General features: G+C 45.0%; 1 pseudogene; it reads left to right on the top strand.

Moving 5' to 3' along the window:
* LOC147440724 (uncharacterized) lies at positions 1-21,742 on the top strand (annotated as a pseudogene).
* The last annotated feature ends 4,726 nt before the right edge of the window (positions 21,743-26,468 follow it).

The following is a 26,468-nucleotide window of genomic DNA, read 5'->3' as shown; positions in this document are numbered from 1 at the left end:
ATGCCTAACATGAGAGAGATGGTTATGTAGGGCAACTTTATTGAACAGGAAATCCCCGTTGACATCCGGGGCGCAACAAAGCAATTATGGCTACTGGTGCTCAACCTCAACCTTATCAACGGCACCATCCCGCCCACCCTCTCAAACCGCAGCAGCCTAAAGTAGCTAACTGTTTCAAATTCAAACAACCGTCTCACAAGTTACATTCCGCCGGAGCTGGGGCTTATGCCAAGAATCAATTTTCTGCATCTCAACAACAATTCATTGTCGGGCAGAATACTGCTGTAAGTTGCAACAGAATGAATGTTTGAACTTTGCTCAAGATGAGTGCTCCGAATTGTGCTCAAGGTTCCTTTTACTTATGGAAGGGAGAGCCTTTCGTTCCTTTAGTGAGAGAGTGCAAATGATCACAAACAAAGTGAATGGACAATGTGAATGGACGTGCATGAGACTAAGAAATAGAGAAGAGAAATACGACACAAGAGACGTTGTAAAACCCTCCTCCGAAGGCCCCACTCTCTACGACGAGAGCGGTCTACTTATGATTGCACAAATCTCTACAATGCTTGGACTTGCCGACGATGTCGACGATGAGGACGACGAAGAGACGGGCTGAAATCTGAAAATGCTAAGGGCTGAAATCTGCAAATCTTTATCTGCTGAATTCTGACTCTATGTCGGTGACGATGTCGATGGCGACGACGCGACGACGACGCGCTGAAAACGCAGATGCTGAAATCTGCGTTTTCCGGGCTGAAACTGTAAACCTTGCGGAAACTGACCGTGCGGCGAGGAACTGCTGTGGGAAGGTGAGATCTGCGAGGTTCGGGACTTGATCTGTGGTGTCTAAGGGCTGAAAACTGAAAACGCTAGGGTGTGATGCAGATGCAAAAACGCTAGGGCTGAAAATTTGCTCTGCTGTCGCCGGTTGTCTTGCTAGGCAAAACGCTAGGCTGATCTGCTGTTGCTAGGTCGCTTCAATGCAAAAACGCTGGACTTCTTCTGCTGAAAACGCTAGGTACTGGATGCCGACAACGCCGGGCTGGCTGCTCCAAAAACGCTAGGTCTCTTGGGGGGTTTTGCTGAGAAGGTGCCTGTTGAGCGTGTGCTCCTGCTGCCTCTTCTGCCAGAAAGTGCTAGATTTGGTTTGCTTATATACAAACTTAGCAAAATTGCCCTACCTACTTTTCAACAAAAGTCACTCAAAAATAATAAGTGAAAAATGTCAAAAATAGGTAAAATAGGCTAAAATCACTAGAAAATTCCCCTGAAGGATTCTGATGGATTTTGATGGGAATGCTAATGATCATGCTGTGCGCAACCAGAGGATATGCATCTACACTAAGTGACTGGGCATGCACGGTCTACGAATAGACTCACAAAAGTGCCAGATCACTGCTAAATCTAGACTGACTTGACTGAACTGAACCCTGATCATACTGTAGCTTGTCCATGGACACATAGGGTTGGATGTGTCACGTGACATCCCCTCCTTTTCAAAGTGAGGTACTGGTATCGAACTGTATGGCGTCGAGGGAGATCGTCAATAGCATTCGGAATCCTGGAAGGGACTCTTCGCCGGCCCACTCTGATGTGTGGGTCGTGCGATACTTGAACTTCATAAAGGTTTGCAACGCTTGCTTCTTTGGGCCGCGCCGAAAGCGACAAAGTCTTCTATGGCTCCTTCAATGCTTCAACTTCGTCGAGAGTCATGCTTCTTTCTTCTTCAAGAATCTCCATGTCTGAATGTTGTTAAATGGACTATTTTCTTATTTTCTCGAGTAATTTCTTTTTATTGAAATTAGGATATTTAAAGATGTGCACTTGAACCGTAAGGTTAGGAACTGTAGATCTACTGGAATTATTAAAAGCCATCAAGAACGGAAAACTCTGATGCGTCATATGATGGGTGACATTAAGCATCGCGAAGGGGTTTTACCGTTAGTTCGGTGGGAGAGACCGGGAAACGAATATTCCTGATGCGTCACGTGATGGGGTGACGGGAGCATCGGAAAGGGAATATCTCGAGGATCTGGCAGGAAACCCAAATTGGAAAGAGGAATACGCATAAAGACGCAAGCACAAGAATAAAGATGGGTTATGAGAAGCTTTTCTTAAAAAGCGGAATATTTTAACGAGTTTTCCGGGAAGAGCAGACGCTTTCCCGCGAGGAATCTATGTTTGCATTGCATTCGTGCATGTGGTTGCATCCAGGGACGCTTGGGAAATGTTGTGAAAGGCATTGTTTTTAATTTATAAGGTTTATTGAGTTTTTGGGCAGGTTCATACCAATTTTAAAATATGCCGGCCGCCCACTTAATAAGTGGGCAGCCACTTAGAAAATAAAGCAACAAAACCAGCCAGCGAATTCCCTCTCCCTATTTCGGGCAAAGCAGCGCACAAAAAAGAAAAAAAAAGAAAAAAAAAACGGCCACGATCTCTACGCGAGCAGCTATTCGTGCCGTGGCCAAGGAGCTATAAAAGCACCGCATGCCCTCACTGAAGGAAGGTTACCAACGTCAGCAAGAGAAGACTCTACCGCAAGAGATCGCGAGAGTACAAAGCACGGAAGTCGCTTTTCCCACGCAAGAGCGACAGGTATCTATTGTGGATTCACCATACGAATTGTTGTCGCGTGTTTGTGTGTGTGTTTGCAGGTACTTCATCGCGAAGGAGAAGCGAGAAGGCTTCGGCCTACGCTTAGGAATTACGGGAACAGAATTCGAAAATTGTCTGTGGAGTTTCGACTCCGAGTACAGACGGAAAAAGGATTGAGAGCTCGTCTCTCGGATTTCCCTTACGGGAAGGAACGACCATTGAGTCAGAGATTTAGAACGGAGGGGTTTTCTCCGGTTCTTGTGTTTGTAAAAAGATTCTCCCTAATAAACGGTTCTCTTTAAGGGGGGGGACCAGCCCATCTTCTGGTCCCAAATACTGTGTCGAACTTCTCCCTCAACTTTGTTTAGTTGAAAGATTATTTATTTTCATCTTGTTGATTATTCGTGTGCGCTCCCGTTTGTGACAGTGGTATCAGAGCTTGGATTCCTCTCTTTCTCTGCAAAGAAGGACGATTCCGGGAAGGAACGGGAAGCCGCTGAAGACGAACTTCAGCAAGTGCGAGCCCAACTCGCGGAATTGCAACAACTCATTTCGTTACCGGCTGTCCAAAAGGCTTTGGACGGAATCAAGAAGCTGCAAGGAACGGATACCGATGGGCGTCAGGAAAATCCTGTTAATGGAAGCAACCCGCAGGTGGATGGTGCGGAAAAAGGTGCTGAAACGCACAAGGGATATCCGGATCAGGACAAACGGCCTTCCAAGAGCAAGGGCCAGGAAAAAGAACTTTCTCTGCTTAATGAAAGCAAAGGATGTCTCTATCTCTTCTCCATCATACTCTCCTGATTATACTACTACATCTACTTCTCATACAGTATCTAAATCTTCTCCCAAGAAGAAAACTCCTACTACTTCCCTACATGCTACTAAAGAGAAGCCCCAGTTCAAGAGGGATAACCGCAGACGTCACCGCAAGATGCGGATTTTCAAATCCGGTGGCAAGGATGTGAAGTTTGATAACTACACAGGACGGAGAGATATCTCCAAGGCACTGTCTTTCATCAGGCAGTTTGAAGTTGCTTTTGTCAACGGAAACTTCATTGAAAGATCCAAGTTGCGTCATGTTGGGATGCATCTCAAGGAGACTGCAAGCAACTGGTGGCTAGCCAAGATTCTGGAAGGTACTCAAGGCAGAACCTGGACTCAATTCAAAGCTGAATTCTATGAACAATTTCTTCCACCTGATTTCGAGAAGGACATTCGGAAGGAATGGGAGTGTCACAAACGAGAACGCATAACAATATAAAATACGTTCGGATAAATAGGATTTATCACTTATTACTGAAGCCAGAGGATATAGAGAGAAATAAATAGAGAGATAGATAGAGAGTGAGAAGATCGACATAGTAATGGGGACCAGAAGATGGGCTGGTCCCCCCCCCCCGTAATAGTATCTTTATTACTGAGGAGAAGTCTATACAAGCACTTGAACCGAACGTATTACCACGTTCGTTCTAGAATAAGACTTGATGGTTCCTAGAAGCCTCAACTTCCGATTCCTAGGGCAAAACCCTATTCCAAGGAACTTCCGTTCCTTATTCCAATTCCTCGAGAATCAAGGTTCTCGCCTCTGGATCTCACCTTCCAGACTCAGGGCATGGCATCCCTGCCACTTTTTTCCAACTCCCTTTCGAGAGTCCTCTTTCCGCAGAACAACTCTGCTTTCCCGGACACGAAGTCCTTACTTGGGAATCCCAACTTCCGGATCACAACTTGAGAGACCACCTCTCTCCGATCCGTGGATCTACTTCCCAAACTCGGGTACGAAACCATTGGGCTGATCTGGCTCTAGTTCCTCAGAGCGCTTTTCTCCTGCAGAGGCTCATGCCTTCCTCTGCTCCTACTCCCTCCCTCACGAAGAGGAAGTACACCTGCAATCAAATACTCAAAGATCAGAACATGAAAATCGTTACCTTCAAAGTCTCGACGCTCGAAACGCAACTCGATTCTCGAAAAACAATTCCTCGGAAGAGATCTCTCCATAGAAAATCCTCTCTTCCAATCCTACACACAAAAGAGGTGTGTGCTCGGGTTCCTTCTCGTAAATCAGCCCCGTCTACGACGTTTATGGGCTGAAAACAGAGAAAAACAGCAACTTGTCGCGATGGAAACACGCTTCGTAGGCACTTCTTCGCGAGGGAACTCGCGCACTGGGTCTTGGCGACATCTGGTACACTTGGGGCAGCCATGGGCATCACTGGCAACGTCTTCTTTACGGCTGAAATCTACAGTAGCATCTCCTCCTTGCAAAGATTGGTCCTCCCCTCTGAGTGAGGGCATGTGATGCTTTTATAGCTCCTAGCCACGGGCACGAATAGCTGCTCGCGTAGAGATCGCGGCCGTTTTTTTTTTTTTTTTTTTTTCTGCCAAAAAAAGAGAGAGAGAGAAAACGCTGGCTGATCTGTTGCCTTATTTATCAGATGGCTGCCCACTTATTAAGTGGGCGGCCGGCGTATTTTAAAAATAGTCTGAACCTGCCCAAAAACTCAATAAAACCTTATAAGTTAAAAACAATGCTTTCACAGCACTTCCCAGGCGTCCCTGGATGCAATCACATGCACAGTTGCAATGCAGACATAGACTTCCTCGCGGGAAAGCATCTGCTTTCCCGAAAAGCAATCCCGCTTTCTTAGAAAGCATCTGTTTTTCCTCAAAGTTTCCTCTGAACCCATCTTCATTCAAGTGCTTGCTTTTCCTTGTGCACAATTCTAACACAGTTCGGAATTTCCTCCCGACTATGGATATTCCCTTTCCGATGCACCCGTCACCCACCTTGTGACGCATCAAGAATACCCATCACCTAGTCCTTTCCTACCGAACTTACGGTACAATCTCCTTCACGATGCTCTGTCACCCATCCTATGACGCATCAGAGATGTCCGTTCCCGGATGGTCGGATACTTCTTTCCGATGCTCCCTGTCACCCATCCGATGTGACGCATCAGAAGTACCCGTTCCTGGTGGCCTTACAGATATTCCCGTTCTCAGTGTTCCCGTCATTACTTTAAATGACGCACTAGGAATACTCTGTACTCGGATGTCTCCAGTGAGAAAAACCCTCTCACTTAAAATTCCAATAATTCATTTAGAATTATTTTTTCCTTGGTGTTCCAAGCGAGAAAACCCTCTCACTTATAAATCCAATAATTCATTTAAAATTATTTTTCTGTAAGATAAAGCCAATTTAGCAACATCCCTCTCACTTATAAACATTTGTCCTCAACTGTAGTGGAACTGCGGGGGAGAAACCGGAAAGATTCCAAATCTTGCTCAATGGTGAGTTGAGCTGGTCCTTTCTCAGTAGAGAACTTAAAAGTAAATTAAAGAAAAAAAAAAATCATAATTCAATACTTACCTTACCGGTTCATGTCCTTCCTCTAGTACCTCGAGGATATCCTTCACCAATCATCAAACTTACGAGCCGTGGAAGAACTCGTCATTCGCGTCTTTCCAACAGATCGAACGTTTCTTTATTCGAGAGTGTTAACTCAATTCCACCTTCTCAATCCGAGAAGAATAATCCTCCTAGAATCAATCTAGGTATCTGTCCTTGCGCAGAATCCTGCGCTGTTAGTCCAGAGGGTATTAAACCTCTTGTGTCCTCCCACATAGGGAATGCTCAAGTCATAGAGCATTAAGCTCGATGTCTTTCTTTCACAAACAAAGTTTGCGATTACCTTAAAGAAGGTTCTTGTTTCGGGCCATCGCTCAACGTAGGCGGACGGTTCCAATCCGAAGATTCCTTGTGCACGGCGGCACTTCCTTCCAATCTTATTCTCCTGCGAGTTATTACCACTAGCAGTGTTTTCCCGACGCCCATTAGCGTCTCTTTCTTGCAAAATCATAAAAAATGATTCCCCTTGCAAGCATCAATGACAACTTGCAAAATCTCAGGCAGATAGGATTCTAGCCATAACATTTTCTGAACGTACGTTCAAACCCGGTTCACAATAGAGCGAACCTTCTTTGATTCTCAGGGATGTTCTCCTGTATGTAATTCTTACCATTTTGAAACGGTTGGCGAGCTATATTCTTACGAACATAATAGTTCGAATTTATTCCAGCAGCGTGTAAATGCTACTTGACCTTCTCATGGAGAAACATATACCGCAACCAAAAGTTGCTACTGTAATGGTAAAGGCACATAGCGTACTCAATGATCAACGACCATCGGAAAACCTCTTCTTCGTAGAGAAACTCAAATTCCTTCTACCAAACACATCTCAAATAGAGATTCTCGTGTCGGAATATTCTTGCGCGCAAAAAGGCGCTCAAGAGAGTATAACAAACTCTCGTCCAGATCCTTGGCATAGGTCTGCATCTTCGTGTGTTATCCATGTACTCAAAAGTGTACATAATTCTTAAGCTGTGTTAGAGTTTCAGTGAACCTGGGAAATTACCTTCCCTTCGTAAAATCCTTAGAGCGAAGACGCTCAACTTGACGATCACTTGGCTCGATCTTAGAGCAAAACCCGCTCATCAAATAATCTAGGATTTTAATCCTTGGATTCCTCAAGCACAGGCCGTAGTCGTCGCTTGTTCCTTCCCTCGTAAAGAGAGAGTTCATTCACTTGTGCAAAAAGCACTACCATATCTTCCCTTACCGGGTAGGGGGTGTGGGCTTAAAGAGTACTCAAGCTTCATGAAAGCTTTTCTTTGCTTGAAAACTCAGAATGGTTCCTTCATAATTTCCTACCCGCAATAGCAGGTAATTTGTTGGAGAACTACCGGATACCAGATCAATCATGGACCTTCCGGATGGTTAAGCAAAGCAGTTCATCGTATAAACAATGTTCTGACTCAACCTTACTCTCATAAACACTCGAGAGTGATTTTCCTGGTTAGACACAACCATACCTCGTGCAAAAGAGCAAACAAGCATAATGCACTTTAAGTGAGAGGGCAGGTTTTTAATCAAAGATGTAACTTTGATTAAAAACCTGCCCTCTCACTTAAAGTTCAAGGGTCTGCTATTCAAGAACTCAGGAGTTAGATTTAATTCCCTTACTCCAAACTTTCTGTGTTCAATGTTTCCCATCCCACTACGGGGATTGGATTCTATGTACACTAAGGTGTACACTTTCATCTTTGTATTGCTGACTCCACCATCTGCTGCAAAGTATCTTGTAGATGGGTTTACAAATTCGGGCAAAAGTCCTTCGTTAAATTTGTTCATCTTTCCTTCCTCAGAGAGGATCAAGAATGGAGCTACCTTGGCAAGAGTGAACCACTACTTACTTTGACTCACTCGTGTTCCTATTTGGGCAAACCGATCCCAATCTTCTTGGATGCCTTCTTCAAAGAATAGAGGAAAAAAAATTGTCAAAAAATTTAGCCTTGAATTGAATCCAAGTCTTGTTGTAAGTTCGTTGCAGAGCTTTGGTATACCACCAAGTACTTGCAATCCCCTTGAGGTGTTTAATCACATGCCTCATCTTCGACGCTTTTTCAGAAATTGCCGTTTGCAAAGGAAACTTCAAACTTGTCGAATCAATGCGGTAGCTTTCGGGGCATCTTCCCTTCCGTCAAAAGTATCAAACTTGACTGGAAGTGTTCCTAGGTCTAGAGACCTTCTTCATATCCTTCCCGGAATGAGGGGATTTCATGGCTATAGTTTTGGATTGACGTTCATGGATATTTTCTGGATTCTGAAGAATCTCGAGCATTCCGCTCCTTGGATTCTCTAGGTTCTTCAGCATCATGCTCTTGTCGCCTTCTCAGAGAATCCCAAGCCTTGTGTCGACTTCTTGCAGAGAGAAAAAAAATTTCCAACTCTGCGAGCTTTTCCTTGCAGGACTTAGGGTTCCGCCTGCTTACTTCTCTCTTGGCTTGTCATGGCTTCTTCCCGTATCTTCCCAGAGTCGTCCTCCTTTACAGGGAAAGAGAGGAGACCATGCTCTGATACCACTGTCACAAACGAGAACGCATAACAATATAAAATACATTCGGATAAATAGGATTTATCACTTATTACTGAAGCCAGAGGATATAGAGAGAAATAAATAGAGAGAGAGATAGAGAGTGAGAAGATTGACATAGTACTGGGACCAGAAGATGGGCTGGTCCCCCCCTGTGACAAATTGCTGACGTGTCGACCTACTAAAGAACGGAGCTACCGGCCGAGGGGCCTAAACCTTAAGAAGAACAAGCAACAGAGGAAGTGTCACAGAGTGATGACGTGGTTGCCCGAGTGCAGAAAACCCTAACCCTAATTGCTGAAACCCTAATTCTGGAAACCCAAACCCTAATTCTGAAAACCCTAACCCTAAAACCTACAAACCCTAATTTTTGCCAGAAATCCTAACCCTAACCCTAACCCTAAGGCAACAGACAAATTCCGAAAATTGCGCTGACATGATGACGTGGCAGGCTATACGGATTTCCATAAATTGCGCTAGCAGCTTTTTGGCTTTGCTTTTGAACCGGAAGCTTTTGAGTTTTAAAGGTTTTTTTACTATAATTGCTTTTCAGGCCAAGGGCCTTTAAATATGAGGCTAGGGCTCATTCTCTGGCATGCTTCCTGGAGAAGGTGCAGAGTTTGGAGTACCGGCTTGTACTTTGATGATGCAATATAAAGAAATACCGAAAGGGGCGCCAAGGTTTGGGGCCAATACTCTCTGGGGTGGAATTCCGCCACTCCGTGTCGCGTGTCGTCTCTCTCTTTCAGTTCAGTTGTTATTGAAGTGCTAAAAGTCTGTTCAGTCTGTTCTTTTCTATTGGCACGTGGTGCCTGCATTTGTGACAGTGGTATCAGAGCATCAGGCGTGTGCTTTTCTAAAAGCATACTGGTCCTACAAAAGAGCAGACAGAGCTATTGGAATTTTATTCGAGGTATCTTCGCCCTCCAACCCGGACTTATTAGCCACCCCCACCCTTACTTCATCGCGCATCGGGCGCGCTCCCGTCTTCCGCAGTGTCTTACAGGGCATAAGCCAATTAAGATCACTTGCAAGAGAAGGATCCAGATTTGTTTCAAGTCACTGTTTTTTTTCTCAGAAGCAGTGTCATGCAGATGTTGATGTCTACAGTTCCCAAGCAGCATACTCCAAGTACTTGGCAAGCTTTCAAGAAAATATTTGCCCGAAGTTATATGGTTTCTGACATCTTCCTTCGGAGTGCAACTTCTAGCAGAGTGGGGTATCCTGAAATGCTTGCCATGGAAACCCTAGCAGATTATAAGTTGAAGTTTCTCGACATCTCCCAGTAGATGTCTCTTCACGAGCAGATGAACTTGGAGACCGAGTGCGATTGCTATCTTGGGACTACCATCGCTGTCAAAGAAACACTGTTTGTCCAAGAGCTGATGGACCATGCTGTGCTCGGCTACGACCTTATGGAAGAAACCTAACCCTAATTTTTGGTGCAGGTTTCAGGATGGAAAGTCAGTCAACTTTTCGAGCTCGACTGATGTCGAGATTGCTTTTTAAGTTTGAGTTCTGTTTGAGCTTGTTTGGTGATCCTGTTTGGAATTTGTTTGAAATGGATGGTATCTGTTTTGAACCTGTTTTGGTGCCGATTTGAATTGTTTGACTCTGGTTTGATACTGGTTTCAATGATTGGTGATTATACTCCTGGGTGGAGAAGTGGTAAATACTGTTTTGGTATTGTTTAAACCTCCATACGACGCAGGCCGATGCCTGGGGAGCGTTTGGTTGTATGCTCGTAAAATAATTGTTGTTGTGACTCTCGGCCCGGACCTGGATGGTTATGCGGGAGGAGTATTAAGAAGTCTGAGCAGTGGTTACTCAGCACCTCCAAACGACGCAGGCTGCGGTCTGGGGGACGCTTGGTTGTAAAAGGCCTCTATATCTCCCGGCCCGGACCTTTTTAGGTTATGCGGGAGGAGTGATGAGGGAGTCGTTGAATATCTCCCGGCCCGGACCTTGTTAGGTTATGCGGGAGGAGTGTTCGTTGGCGGCTTTATGTTTCTATGTCTTGTAACATGCATATGTGAGCATTTGTGTTGCATTGTGATGTGCCAACCACTGAATATTCCTAATTGGATGAGATTGCCTGGGTATGTAATTTTAGTGCATCAAGACACCCGAGGAAGATCAGTACGGTCTGGGTGTGATGGCTAATTTTACTATGCCGGAATATCAAGAGTTCCGATCTGGACGAAAGGAGAAGCTAACTCCTTGATCAAAACAGCCGATAGGAGCAGCTAACTCCTTGATCAAAAGAGCAGAAAGGAGAAGCTAACTCCTTAATAAAAAGAGCAAATTGATTGTCCTTCGGAATGACCCTCGGAAATTTTTGAACTAACTTCAGTTGTTTTGCAGATATACTGTAATCGTGGACGATTACTCTCTTTCAAGAAGGGGAGATGTGACAAATTGCTGACGTGTCGACCTACTAAAGAACGGAGCTACCGGCCGAGGGGCCTAAACCCTAAGAAGAACAAGCAACAGAGGAAGTGTCACAGGGTGATGACGTGGTTGCCCGAGTGCCGAAAACCCTAACCCTAATTTTTGCAAGAAACCTTAATTGCTGAAACCCTAATTTTGGAAACCCAAACCCTAATTGTTGCAAACCCTAATTCTGAATACCCTAACCCTAAAACCTGCAAACCCTAATTTTTGCCAAAAACCCTAACCCTAACCCTAAGGCAGCAGACAAATTCCGAAAATTGCGCTGACATGATGACGTGGCAGGCTGTACGGATTTTCGTAAATTGCACTGGTAGCTTTTTGGCTTTGCTTATGAACCAGAAGCTTTTGAGTTTTAAAGGTTTTTTTACTATAACTGCTTTTCAGGCCAAGGGCCTTTAAATATGAGGCTAGGGCTCATTCTCTGGCATGCTTCCTGGAGAAGGTGCAGAGTTTGGAGTACCGGCTTGTACTTTGATGATGCAATATAAAGAAATACCGAAAGGGGCGCCAAGGTTTGGGGCCAATACTCTCTGGGGTGGAATTCCGCCACTTCGTGTCGCGTGTCGTCTCTCTTTCAGTTCAGTTGTTATTGAAGTGCTAAAAGTCTGTTCAGTCTGTTCTTTTCTATTGGCACGTGGTGCCTGCATTTGTGACACCCCCCCGTAATAATATCTTTATTACTGAGGAGAAGTCTATACAAGCACTTGAACCGAACGTATTACCACGTTCGTTCTAGAATAAGACTTGATGGTTCCTGGAAGCCTCAACTTCCGATTCCTAGGGCAAAACCCTATTCCAAGGAACTTCCGTTCCTTATTCCAATTCCTCGAGAATCAAGGTTCTCGCCTCTGGATCTCACCTTCCAGACTCAGGGCATGGCATCCCTGCCACTCTTTTCCAACTCTCTTTCGAGAGTCCTCTTCCCGCAGAACAACTCTGCTTTCCCGGACACGAAGTCCTTACTTGGGAATCCCAACTTCCGGATCACAACTTGAGAGACCACCTCTCTCCGATCCGTGGATCTACTTCCCAAACTCGGGTACGAAACCCTTGGGCTGATCTGGCTCTAGTTCCTCAGAGCGCTTTTCTCCTGCAGAGGCTCATGCCTTCCTCTGCTCCTACTCCCTCCCTCACGAAGAGGAAGTACACCTGCAATCAAATACTCAAAGATCAGAACATGAAAATCGTTACCTTCAAAGTCTCGACGCTCGAAACGCAACTCGATTCTCGAAAAACAATTCCTCGGAAGAGATCTCTCCATAGAAAATCCTCTCTTCCAATCCTACACACAAAAGAGGTGTGTGCTCGGGTTCCTTCTCGTAAATCAGCCCCGTCTACGACGTTTATGGGCTGAAAACAGAGAAAAACAGCAACTTGTCGCGATGGAAACACGCTTCGTAGGCACTTCTTCGCGAGGGAACTCGCGCACTGGGTCTTGGCGACATCTGGTACACTTGGGGCAGCCATGGGCATCACTGGCAACGTCTTCTTTACGGCTGAAATCTGCAGTAGCATCTCCTCCTTGCAAAGATTGGTCCTCCCCTCTGAGTGAGGGCATGTGATGCTTTTATAGCTCCTAGCCACGGGCACGAATAGCTGCTCGCGTAGAGATCGCGGCCGTTTTTTTTTTTTTTTTTTTTCTGCCAAAAAAAGAGAGAGAGAAAACGCTGGCTGATCTGTTGCCTTATTTATCAGATGGCTGCCCACTTATTAAGTGGGCGGCCGGCGTATTTTAAAAATAGTCTGAACCTGCCCAAAAACTCAATAAAACCTTATAAGTTAAAAACAATGCTTTCACAGCACTTCCCAGGCGTCCCTGGATGCAATCACATGCACAGTTGCAATGCAGACATAGACTTCCTCGCGGGAAAGCATCTGCTTTCCCGAAAAGCAATCCCGCTTTCTTAGAAAGCATCTGTTTTTCCTCAAAGTTTCCTCTGAACCCATCTTCATTCAAGTGCTTGCTTTTCCTTGTGCACAATTCTAACACAGTTCGGAATTTCCTCCCGACTATGGATATTCCCTTTCCGATGCACCCGTCACCCACCTTGTGACGCATCAGGAATACCCATCACCTAGTCCTTTCCTACCGAACTTACGGTACAATCTCCTTCACGATGGTCTATGTCACCCATCCTATGACGCATCAGAGATGTCCGTTCCTGGATGGTCGGATACTTCTTTCCGATGCTCCCTGTCACCCATCTGATGTGACGCATCAGAAGTAACCGTTCCTGGTGGCCTTACAGATATTCCCGTTCTCAGTGTTCCCGTCATTACTCTAAATGACGCACTAGGAATACTCTGTACTCGGATGTCTCCAGTGAGAAAAACCCTCTCACTTAAAATTCCAATAATTCATTTAGAATTATTTTTTCCTTGGTGTTCCAAGCGAGAAAACCCTCTCACTTATAAATCCAATAATTCATTTAAAATTATTTTTCTGTAAGATAAAGCCAATTTAGCAACAGGGACGTGCTCGCCCAGAAGAAAGTCACGGCTTATGTTGACAAGTTTTGGTCGGTTCTTCTAAAAGTTACGCCTTTTATGAAGATTTTCGACGAAGAAAAGATGCGAAAGTTTGAAGCAGGTCTTTAACCACCGCTTCGGAAGAGCATGAAGGTGTACTCACATGACACCCTTCAGCGGATGATGGAGTTGGCAATCATTGCCGAGGATTTACATTCCACTGGTACCCCCAGACGGATGGAACATAGCACATACCGTGCAAGGCAAAGAGCGGTCTATGATGACCATGGTAACCAAGGCAAAAAGCGTTCCCCAGAGGATCCGGATGAGCCTAAGAAGCCAGAGGGTACTGGAAAACGGCTTAAGTATCTCACACCAAACCAAGTACAGACCTTCAAAGAGCAAGGAAGGTGCTTCTACTGTGGTGAAAAAGGACATATGAAGGCAGACTGCCCAGTTCGGTAGCAACGGCAGGAACAAGCATCTTCGAAGAGGGAACAATCGAAGAAGGAACCCCCTCCACTGAGCTTGAATTCCATTCCTGATGTGCAAGGGAATACAGAAACCGAGAAAGGGAAGCGCTAGCTCCTTAAAGGCTGGGGATCTCTGAATAACGAGCGGGTGTCTACGACCCTGGATCGACAAACAACTTCATCTCACTGGAAACTGCAGAACGTTTGGGCCTTACACCGGCTCAGCTTGGAACTCCAGTCACTTCCGGATCGGCATTTGAGGGGTTGACCACCAATGCAACTCCTGTGTAAGGACAACTCAATCTCCGGATTGGTGAATACAAGGACCGCGAATGCTTTTTGATGGCACCTATCAAGGGATGTGATATCATCTTGGGTATGCCATGGCATTACCATATGCAACCGGTCCCATATTATGTAGAAAAGACCCTCGCTTTTGAGCATGAGGGCAAGAAAATTAAAATTTTGCTGATGCAGGGGTTTGGCTATTCCCTATTGTAAGCCATATCTCCATTAAGAAGGAAATAAAGAAGTGCGTTTCTGCTTACTTGATTTTCGCACGTGAAAGAGATAAAACTAATGAGGGTTCGCTCTCTAGTTTGGAAATTAAACGTTTTCAATTTCTTGAAAAGTATAAAGATTGTTTCACGGATACTCTACCAGACAAGCTACCTCCGGAACGTCCGGAAGATCATCGCATTGATCTCGTACCAGGTAGCGCCTTACTGCTCTCCAATTCTATTGGTGCAGAAGAAAGACGACACGTTTCGAATGTGCATAGATTATCGATCTCTAAACAAGATCACTATCAAGAATCGCTTTCCGATACCTCGGATTGATGATATTCTCGATAAGCTGCAGGGAGCAAGCATCTTTAGTCGCATTGACTTAAAAAGCGGGTATCATCAGATACGCATAGCCCCTGAAGATGTCCATAAGACTGCCTTTCGCACAACTTTTGGACACTTTTTGGTAATGCCGTTTGGCTTGACCAATGCTTCTGCCACATTCAATCGAATGATGGACCGAATTTTCAGCCAACACGAGCTTTCACAGGAGTGTTCTTTGATGACATACTCATCTTTTCAGAGACCGAGGAGGAACATCGGAAGCACTTGGATATAGTGTTTCAAGAATTGCGAAAGCATGAGTTGCATGTGAATGCAAAGAAGAGTGAGTTCTTCCTCACTGAGATACACTATCTCGGCCACATAGTCTCACACAACCAAGTGAAAATGGATCCCGCAAAGATCAAAGTCGTGCAAGATTGGCCAACTCCCACTACGGTACATGATGTACTAAGTTTTCTGGGATTGTGTTCTTACTATCGGAGGTTTATCCGAGGCTTTGCTCAAGTAGCAGGACCACTTCATGACCTAACAAGGAAAAAGATCCCTTTTAGGTGGGGATCGAGACAACAACGTGCCTTTGGTAGGCTAAAGTACCTATTAAGCCATGGACCTATTTTGATAGTGCCAGACTTAAGGAAACCATTCGAGGTTCACTGCGATGCTTCAGGTGATTGCATCGGTGCAGTGCTTAACCAAGAAGCCCATGCAGTGGCTTATGAAAGTAGACGACTTAAGGATGCAAAACTGCATGCCTCGATCTAGGAGAAAGAACTTATGGCTGTGATCCACGCCTTGTCTACCTGGAAGCATTATCTTCTAGGAGCGGATTTTGTGATCAAAACCGATCACCAGAGTTTGCGGTATTTTCTTACGCAACGGAAATTATCTGAGAAGCAAATGAGATGGGCCAACTTTTTGTCCATGTTTCACTTCCAGATCCTCCATACGGCTGGGAGTAAGAATGTGGGTGCAGACGCATTGTCTAGACGGCCTAGGGTGAACGCAGTTACTTCTGTGTATCACCAAGAATTGGAATCACTTCCAGAGTTGTATCCGAATGACCCAGACTTCTCCTCTACTTGGAATAAATTACAGAACGGAGAGGATGAATATCCCTATTTTATACGGGATGGTTACCTCTATCACCACCAAGCAATTTGCGTGGCAGAACCATTGAGAAAGAAAATCATGGAAGAAGCACATGCTTCACGATATGCAGGTCATCGGGGAATTCTCCCTACGACCTTAGCATTGGAAAGATATTTCTTTTGGCCAAGCCTTAAAGCAGACATTGATCAATATGTCAGAGAATGCTTGGTTTGCCAAAAAGTAAAGTATGATCGGCATAAGACGCCTGGGTTACTCTAACCTTTACCTGTGCCTGATCAACCCTGGGAGAGTATTGCCATGGATTTTATTATGGATCTCCCAAAGACTCAAACTGGAAATGATGTGATCTGGACTATCGTGGACAGATTTAGCAAGCAAGCTCACTTTATTCCAGTTAAGAAAACAATCAAAGCAGACCATATGGCTAGAATTTTTCTAGCACAGATCTTTAAGCATCATGGACTGCCCAAGTCTATTGTGAGTGATCGAGATCCTCGCATGACAGGCAACTTTTGGCGTGCCTTGTTTGATAACCTTGGCACAAAGTTGAATTTTTCTTCTGCATATCATCCTCAAACGGATGGGCAGAGTGAGATTGCTAATTCCACAGTATTGGATATGCTGAAATCTTATGTGTCAGAGAGACAATCTGACTGGGAGAAGTATTTTCCCCTTGTTGAGTACGCGTATAACAATACCGTGCATTCGTCTACGGGGAAAGCACCTTTTGAGATTCTCTATGGTAAGCCTTTGCTTTCACCGATCCTTGTCACTAAGGATAAGATTTTCGCAGCAGATGAGTTTGTCCGAGATTTGGACACGGCCTACGGGCAAGTTAAGAGAGCAATTTTGCGCTCTCAGGAAAAACATAAGAAAGCTGTGGACAAGCACAGAAGGAATCTGGACTTAACAGTCGGTCAATTAGTCTTACTCAAGTTTGAGAAGGCAAGACTAAAGAAACAAGCGGCTCATAAAGGGAAAGTGGTAAAACTTTCCAATTGCTATTATGGGCAGTTTAAGATAATTGACCAAGTGAACGATGTGACATTCGGATTAGACTTACCATCTAATTGGAAGATCCACAATGCTTTCCATGTTAGTTTACTCTGGCCATATGTGGGACCGCCTCCAAGTCAGCCTATTGTTGAGGAACCTCCTGAGGAAATACTCCAACCGGAACAGATCATTCATCATCAGGAGCGGCCACTTAAGTCCGGGAAGATTACACGGAAATATTTGGTAAAGTTTAAGAATTATTCTACTCTAGATGCTCAGTAGATGACCGAGCAAGAATTAGCACCCTATCCCGAGATTCTGGAAGGATATGTACAAGCACTACAGTTGAGGACAACTGTTTAGAAGCCAGAGGGATGTTGCTAAATGGACTATTTTCTTATTTTCTCGAGTAATTTCTTTTTATTGAAATTAGGATATTTAAAGATGTGCACTTGAACCGTAAGGTTAGGAACTGTAGATCTACTGGAATTATTAAAAGCCATCAGGAACGGAAAACTCTGATGCGTCATATGATGGGTGACATTAAGCATCGCGAAGGGGTTTTACCATTAGTTCGGTGGGAGAGACCGGGAAACGAATATTCCTGATGCGTCACGTGATGGGGTGACGGGAGCATCGAAAAGGGAATATCTCGAGGGTCTGGCAGGAAACCCGAATTGGAAAGAGGAATACGCATAAAGACGCAAGCACAAGAATAAAGATGGGTTATGAGAAGCTTTTCTTAAAAAGCGGAATATTTTAACGAGTTTTCCGGGAAGAGCAGACGCTTTCCCGTGAGGAATCTATGTTTGCATTGCATTCGTGCATGTGGTTGCATCCAGGGACGCCTGGGAAATGTTGTGAAAGGCATTGTTTTTAATTTATAAGGTTTATTGAGTTTTTGGGCAGGTTCAGACCAATTTTAAAATATGCCGACCGCCCACTCAATAAGTGGGCAGCCACTTAGAAAATAAAGCAACAAAACCAGCCAGCGAATTCCCTCTCCCTATTTCGGGTAAAGCAGCGCACAAAAAAGAAAAAAAAAGAAAAAAAAAACGGCCACGATCTCTACGCGAGCAGCTATTCGTGCCGTGGCCAAGGAGCTATAAAAGCACCACATGCCCTCACTGAAGGAAGGTTACCAACGTCAGCAAGAGAAGACTCTACCGCAAGAGATCGCGAGACTACGAAGCACGGAAGTCGCTTTTCCCGCGCAAGAGCGACAGGTATCTATTGTGGATTTGCCATACGAATTGTTGTCGCGTGTTTGTGCGTGTGTTTGCAGGTACTTCATCGCGAAGGAGAAGCGAGAAGGCTTCGGCCTACGCTTAGGAATTCCGGGAACGGAATTGGGACTTCCCAAATACTGTGTCGAACTTCTCCCTCAACTTTGTTTAGTTGAAAGATTATTTATTTTCATCTTGTTGATTATTCGTGTGCGCTCCCGTTTGTAATTCCTGAAACCACTTCCAACACAAAAACATGAATATACCTTTTCCATGTAAAGTGACTGGAAAAAATCTTGTCTTTCTCAAAGACTGTGCATGCAATGTAGATGAACAAAGAGACAGAGTGCTAAACCGTTCACCACACACACGCAAACAATGAGATCGAATCTTTCTCTTTTGATTTGAAGCAATCAACTGTGGCAATTCACAACGGAAATGCCTATGCTTGGTGCTCATACTTTCATGTGCTCTTTCTACAAATATGTCATGCCAACGAAGAGACATGGAAAGTGACTTCCTTGAATGCATACTTTTCAGCTTTTCATGAACAATCTGCATACATTCGTGCTCATTCATGAGTGAAACGTGCTCAACGTACAATATGTCATGCCTAGGAAAAGGGATCACATAAAGACGTTGACTAAAATACAGGAAACGATCACGAATGAAACACTCGAACAATGTGTGCGTATCAATCATGCGAACACATAATACTTCCTGTGAGGGTTCTTTGGACCTAGGCTCAAGAGGCAAGATCGGTTCTTCTTGAGGGGGTTCTTTGGACCTAGGCTTGAGAGCCAAGATCGGTTCTTCCTGAAGGGGTTCTTTGGACCTCGACTCGAGAGCCAAGGTCGGTGCTGCGTGATTGATCGAATCTGCAATGAGGTTAGCTTCACTAGAGAAAGTATCAACTAACACATCATCCTTGTGAACAATCACATCATCTTCATGCAACTCATCATGCTTGTGAGAAGTCACATCTTGATCATGCAAATCATCATGCTTGTGAGAAATCACATCTTGATCATGCAAATCATCATGCTTGTGAGAAATCACATCTTGATCATGCAAATCATCATGCTTATCATTATCATCCAAATCATCATGCTTATCATTGTCATTCAAATCACCATGCAAATCATGTGTGTCATGCTTGTGAGAAGAAGAGAGCGAGAGAGTTTGCTTTCCCCAAATCTCTTGCATCTGTGCCTGAACTTGAGAAAAGAGTCGCCAGAACTCTTTCCTGTGTTGGTCGCTCTGTTCTTGTTTTGCTTTGGCTGCCTTTCTTTCGGCTTCTCTTCCTGCTTCTCTGTCTGCTTTTCTTTTTGCGTGTCTGCGTTCCATTTCTGTTTTTCTTTCTGTGAGTCTACGACCCATTTCTGCTTTTCTTTCTTTGCATTCACGATCAAATTCTGCCATTCTTTCTGCTTGTCTTGCTTCGCATTCTAACTTCCTTTCCATAAACATCTGGTCCAAAGCCTCCATAGGAGTTAGTGCAATCCTTGACGTAGATGGGGAAGGGGGAGGGTCGGAAAAACCTCCTGGTGGGGAAAATTCTTCTTTGCCTCTCTCATGCTCATGACCTCCAAGCGAAGTATCCATTCCACTTGGAGTGATGACCATCCACTGAAATCTTGGGTTCTTGTGGGTTCTTATGGGTCTTGGGTTCTTAAGTGTCTTGGGTTCTTAAGTTCGCTAGGAACTTGGGTTCTTGGGGGTCTTGGTTCTTAAGTTCACGAGGAACTTGGGTTCTTGAGGTTTTCTTTCACTTGCAATCTGTGTTTGAGAAGGATCTTCTCTTCACCAGAGTTCCACTCTTTTCGGCGGGCGCACCCCTTGGCGGCCTTGCGCTCACACCAAGGTTGCTTTTTCCAACCTCACGTAGATTGGCCGGCCGCTAAGTGCACTGTCCGCTCTCAATGAGTGAAAAGAGGCACAAGGGGAGGCTGGACAAGCCCTTCTTTCTTGGGATTCCTGTCACTCTTCAAAAACATGATTAGGAATCGACACGCCCAAGCGAACTTGGGTTCGTGCGACCTCAACAAGCAAATTTTTTTTTGTGGTTCTTTCCTTGAGTGATACAGAACACTGCCAAAGCTCTGATATCAATGTTAGGTGCAACGGAATGAATGTTTGAACTTTGCTCAAGATGAGTGCTCCGAACTGTGCTCAAGGTTCCTTTTACTTATGGAAGGGAGAGCCTTCCGTTCCTTTAGTGAGAGAGTGCAAATGATCACAAACAAAGTGAATGGACACTATGAATGGACGTGCATGAGACTGAGAAATAGAGAAGAGAAATACGACACTAGAGACGTAAAACCCTCCTCCAAAGGCCCCACTCTCTACGGCGAGAGCGGTCTACTTATGATTGCACAAATCTCTACAATGCTTGGACTTGCCGACGATGTCGACGACGACGAGACGGGCTGAAATCTGAAAATGCCAAGGGCTGAAATTTGCAAATCTTTATCTGCTGAATTCTGACTCTATGACGGTGACGATGTCGATGGCGACGACGCGCTGAAAATGCAGATGCTGAAATCTGCGTTTTCCGGGCTGAAATTGTAAACCTTGCGGAAACTGACCATGCGGCGAGGAACTGCTACGGGAAGGTGAGATTTGTGAGGTTCGGGACTTGATCTGCGGTGTCTAAGGGCTGAAAACTGAAAACGCTGGGGTTTCTTGAAGTTCCCATCGCGGAGAATCTGCAAAACGCTAGGGTGTGATGCAGATGCAAAAACGCTAGGGCTGAAAATCTGCTTTGCTGTCGCCGGTTGTCTTGCTAGGCAAAACGCTAGGCTGATCTGCTGTCGCCAGGTCGCTTCAATGCAAAAACGCTGACTTCTTCTGCTGAAAACGCTTAATGGATGCCGACAACGTCAGGCTGGCTGCTCCAAAAATGCTAGGTCTCTTGGGGGGTTTTACTGAGAAGGTGTCTGTTGAGCGTGTGCTCCTGCTGCCTCTTCTACCAGAAAGTGCTAGATTTGGTTTGCTTATATACAAAATTAGCAAAATTGCCCTACCTACTTTCCAACAAGTCACTTAAAAATAATAAGTGAAAAATGTCAAAAATAGGTAAAATAGGCTAAAATCACTGGAAAATTCCCGTGAAGGATTTTAATGGATTCCGATGGGAATGCTTATGATCATGTTGTGTGCAACCAGAGGATATGCATCTACACTAAGTGACTGGGCATGCACGGTCTACGAATAGACTCACAAAAGTGCCAGATCACTTCTAAATCTAGATTGACTTGACTGAACTGACCCTGATCATGCTGTAGCTTGTCCACGGACACATAGGGTTGGATGTGTCACGTGACAACTGCCTACACTTGGGAACTCCAGGTATCTATCGTGGGTTGATCTCAGTGGCAACGAGTTAGATGGTGCTGGTGAGGTGGTTATGCGACACCGAAAGCTTTTTGTGGTAAGGAAAATATTTCATTATACTTTCTTTGGATTGAAGGGAGCTTTGAACTAAAATAAACTTTGGACTGAAGGTAACTCTTTCTCCTTGGACGGGAGAGAACTACCCTAGGCTAGGAAGCCACCTCAACTTAAATTGAAGGGAGCTAAGCTATTTAGTATCCTTTGGATTGAAGGAAGCTGGCAAGAAAGCTTTCCTTTGGGAGCTACTTTTCTTTGGACTGAAGGAAGCTCCTGACGTCTTATCCTATTACTTCGGACTGAAGGGAGCTCTTTCATTGATGTCTTATTATGTTAATTTGGACTGAAGGGAGCTCTTTCATTGATGTCGTCTTATCATGTTAATGTGGACTGAAGGGAGCTCTTCTTTTGATATCTTATCATGTTAATTTGGACGGAAGGGAGCTGCTCTCTCCTCTCTTGTTAGACTAAAAGAAACTTCTTACAAGCTGCCATTTGTCAAATGAGATACAAATCATCAGATGAGATCCCTCGTCAGTCGCTGCCAAATCTCCTCAATATCCTTCATGGTCAATACTCTGATTGGTCGTCTCGCATGTCGAGCTAGGATGGCCTGGATCCTCTGCTGCCAACTCCGTCGATGATGGCCTGGATTTGCCTAGCTCAATGGCTCGATCAATCCTCGTACCTTTGGTGTGGGTGGGATCTGAGATCTGCTGTGATGACTGCTCCTTTGGCTGTCCCCTAGCTGGTGTAAAGAAGTCTGTGATCTGTCTTTGAGACTGGCTCTCCCGTGATGTCCTCGCCAGCTCTCTCTATGTCTGCGCAACCCTAGTAGAAACAATCCAAGACATCTCTGATCTTCATATCTCATGACTCTAGAGAAAGGTCCAAAACCCTCTCTGAACAGACAGTGGAAGTGGCTTCGTATCTCATAGTATACCGGACAGTGACGTGTAGTGCAGCTCTATCTCTGGCTCTAGGCGACATAAATGACATATCCTAGCCTCTGTTGGTACCCCTCGAAATCAGCCAGTCTCAATCTGAAGCTGATGTGAGGATGTGCGTATCTGCCCAATAGCACATCGTATCCCATGAGATAAGTGTGTATCCATGTATGCAGGCCTAGTCACAAAACCGTCCTCCGTGAGTCGGAGAAGATGCTCTCTATAGAAAGCCATCTTCATGCCCAAATCCTACATCGGCTGTATCCATGTGCTCCTAGTATCTAGCTGAATCAGATCTTGACGGATGAGTCTGGTGATCTCTATTCGTGTGAGAGATAGGGATGGTGCAACCAAGGAGTACTGAAACCGAAGCAATCTATCCATGTTGAAACCATGATGTCATCTGCCCATACCAACATGCTGTGTCACCCCGCAGTGCTAGCTGTCGGGATGATTCCAAGGCTAGCTGAGCGTATCTGTCTCTTGGGAGGTCCCATACACTATGTATAAAGGAGTCAATGCCTAAACCATAGTTATTGGGGAACGCCACCCCATGGGCAAGGCATGGCGGAATGGCGTTCCCCGGGGGGGACATGGCCTGGGGGCCGAAACGGCTCGGAACGTCCGGACGTTCCGCAGAGGCATTTGATACTAGATTGGCCAGCCCGGAACGGCTGGGAATGGGCAGATTTTCAGATTTGGGTGATTTATCTTGTGAGCCTTCCCCTTATTAAATGTCCCTTCACCCACCCCTTACCTTCACAATACACACAAGCCTTTAAGGGCCAAAGCTCAAGCTCTACCCTCTCGAGTCTCGACTCTCAAGCTCTAGCCTCTTTCAAGCTTTCAAGTCTAGACTCTACAAGGCTAAAAGCTCTCCCCCTCTCTCAAGCTCTCTCCCTCTCTCTCTCAACTTTCAAGCTCTCTCTCTCCCCCCTTCCCACTCTCCCCCTCTCAAGCTCTCAAGTCTACACGACACACGTTTGCCATAGTAAGGCTGAATGGTCTTCAAATCAAGTGTTTTGTGAGTGTTAGAGTCAGAGGACTCTGATATTATTTCTATTCAATCACACAGAGCTTAAAATTGCATTATTTGGGTGTTTTAATGCCTCCTATTCTGCGCCATTCTCGTTCCGGACCCCTCCTCGTTCCCCCGTTCCGCGAGGATCCCGTTGTCGTTCTCGTTCCGCGTTCCGAGTAACTCTGGTCTCGACCACGAGGGGTGGGGCGGCTAGCTCGGCTCAGATAATCTCATGTGGCACTGAGGCCTTAGCCTGAATCATTCGAGAAATCATAGAGACCAGAGGCCTCTCCATACATCTCCATCTATTCGTGCTGCCATATCTGCCACGGTGGTCTACAGAGGGGCCCCATACCTGAACTCCGTAAAGCATAGTTGAAGCCACTAGAGTGTTAGAAAGACAGAGCTTTGTTCGCGGTTCCTGAAACTGTCGGGAGCGATGGAAGCTCAAGAATGGATCTGTTGATTCCAGATAAGAATGATGAATTTGAATGAATGGAAGCTGACGCATGCTGAATGATTCTAGTACATCAAGATTCCCATATGAATGAGATGATTGGATACTATGGTGAACGCATCAAGAGTGCCTGCGGGATGAGATGCCTACACAGGCATCTAGGTGCATCAAGACTTCTGGACGGATGAGATCAAGATGATTGAAACACTGTGTTCAGTATGAACTAAGTGTGTGAATGAAGGACTTTGAAACAAGAATTTCCCAAGGTAAATCTCATTTATATATAAAATTAATGTTTTCTGGAAGAACTTGCTAGGTGTGTGCAAATAACTGGTGAAATCGATGATAATGGATGATGAATTAGGAGCAATAACTGCTCCGGAATGAACCCGATAAGTATCATGAATTTTGAATGAAACTAATGTTTTATGGAAGATCTTGCTATTTGTGAACAGATAACAGGATTAAGAATGAGATGATGATGATTTTGGAGCAGTGACAACTCCGGAATGAACCTGAAGTGGAAGAGAACGAGGAGATACTTGTTCCAGAAGAGGTACTGGAAAGGATAGAGAAAGGTGGTTCTTAGTTAAGAACCATCCGCATTGAATGCGAAACGGACGGAGGAGGAGGACCTAGTAGGTACTCCTCAGATTTGGAACTTTACCTTGATGCTTTTGGTCTAGCATTGGCTATTCCAAGAGTTCCCGGAAGTCAGCGGGTTGAATTTGGTGCAAGAGGGAATGCACAAGAGGGGAGTTACTCCGCTCCTTTGTCACAGATTACCTGGATGGAATAAAGTCATTGATTTCCCTTTGGACTTCAGGGATACTGATGTGCTGAGAGTATTCTGCTGGATGACTCTATGAAAGTACTTCGAAATGGGATTCTCGGAAATGATTACTCGCACACTACAGTGCTTGAGGGAATGATTGACGAATGACTGTAGGATTTCGGTCTTGAAAATCTCTATAGAGATGACCGGAATAATTAGTTAATTCGACATTAGTGAGATTTGGGATGGATTTAGATGCGATTACTAAATACGCTGCTGGCGGTCTTGGTCTGAGATCTGGAATGAATTTTTAGTGATTCATTTGATCTGTCATGTGATGTTATCTGACGTGACTGTCACAAACTTCTGACATGTCAAGTCATTGAAGAGCAGAGCCAACCTTCAGATCATGGCCGAGGGGCCTAAACCCTAAGAAGAACAAGTAACAGAAGAAGAAGTCCTGCCAACTTATGGGGACCTCGTCCGATGGGGGCCCAGTGACATAAAGGAATTAAAGTAAATCAGGACCCACACACATACACACCAAGACTTGCGCAAAAATTGATGACGTGGTAGCTGTACAAATAGCCCGGATTTTGCGCTGACAGTGCTAACATGGCAGATTTCCGCAAAACGTGTTGACAGGGCTAACGTGGCAGTTGTACGGAATTCCATGATTTATGCTGACAGCTTTTTGGCATTGCTTTTGAACCAGAAGCTTTTGAGTTTGAAGGCTTTCATGTAAACTGCTTTGGGGCCTAGGGCCTTTAAATATAAGGCCATCGGCTCATTCTCTGGTATGCTTCCTGGAGAAGGTGCAGAGTCTGGCGTACCGGCTTGTACTGTGTTGATGCAATATAAAGAAATACCGAAAGGGGCGCCAACGTTTGGGGCCAATACTCTCTGGGTGAAATTCGGCCACTCTGTGTCACGTGTCGTCTCTCTCTCTCTCTCTCTCTCTCTCTCTCTCTCTCTCTCTCTCTTAGTTCAGTTGTTATTGAAGTGCTAAAAAGTATGTTCAATCTGTTCTTTTCCGTTGGCACGTGTCGTCTCTCTCTCTCTCTCTCTCTCTCTCTTAGTTCAGTTGTTATTGAAGTGCTAAAAAGTATGTTCAATCTGTTCTTTTCCGTTGGCACGTGGTGCCCGTTTCTATGACATTGGTATCAGAGCTTCAGGCGTATGCTTTTCTCAAAGCATATCGGTCCCACCAAAGAGCAGATAGAGAAAACCTGCGCTTCCAGAGTCTACTGGAATTTGATTTAAAGAAGCTTCGTGTTTCGATCCCGGACTTATTAGCCACTCTCACCCTTACTTCATCGCGCATCGAGCGCGCTCCCGTCTTCACCGCTCATGCTTACAGGGCATAAGCCATAAAGAACCCAAGACATAGCGTTCATGGATTCAGTAGAATATTTGCAATTTCTTATCAACAAATTTCACGATATTCTTTCGCGGCATCCTCAACAGAATCTTTCGATGCTGCAAAGTTTTCAACAATTTTTTGATAAATGCTACTCCCTCTGATGCCGCAAGTGGTACCTCCTCCTCCGGCATCAGAAAGTACGATAATGCTATGCAATGGTGGAGTTCAATCGCGACACAACCGCATGCTCCAAGGACTTGGCAAGCTTTCAAGATAGTTTTTGCACGCAATTACATGACTTCTATGTTTGAAGTCCGGATTTTGGTAGAGTGGGGCAACTTGAAAATGCTTGCCACCGAAACCATGGACGACTATAACCAAAGGTTTCTCGACGTGTAT

The sequence above is a fragment of the Adiantum capillus-veneris genome, chromosome 15 (assembly GCF_014529385.1).
Source record: "Adiantum capillus-veneris isolate H3 chromosome 15, ASM1452938v2, whole genome shotgun sequence".
NCBI classification, from domain to species: Eukaryota; Viridiplantae; Streptophyta; class Polypodiopsida; order Polypodiales; family Pteridaceae; genus Adiantum; species Adiantum capillus-veneris.
This window is presented reverse-complemented; position numbering and strand designations above follow the sequence as displayed.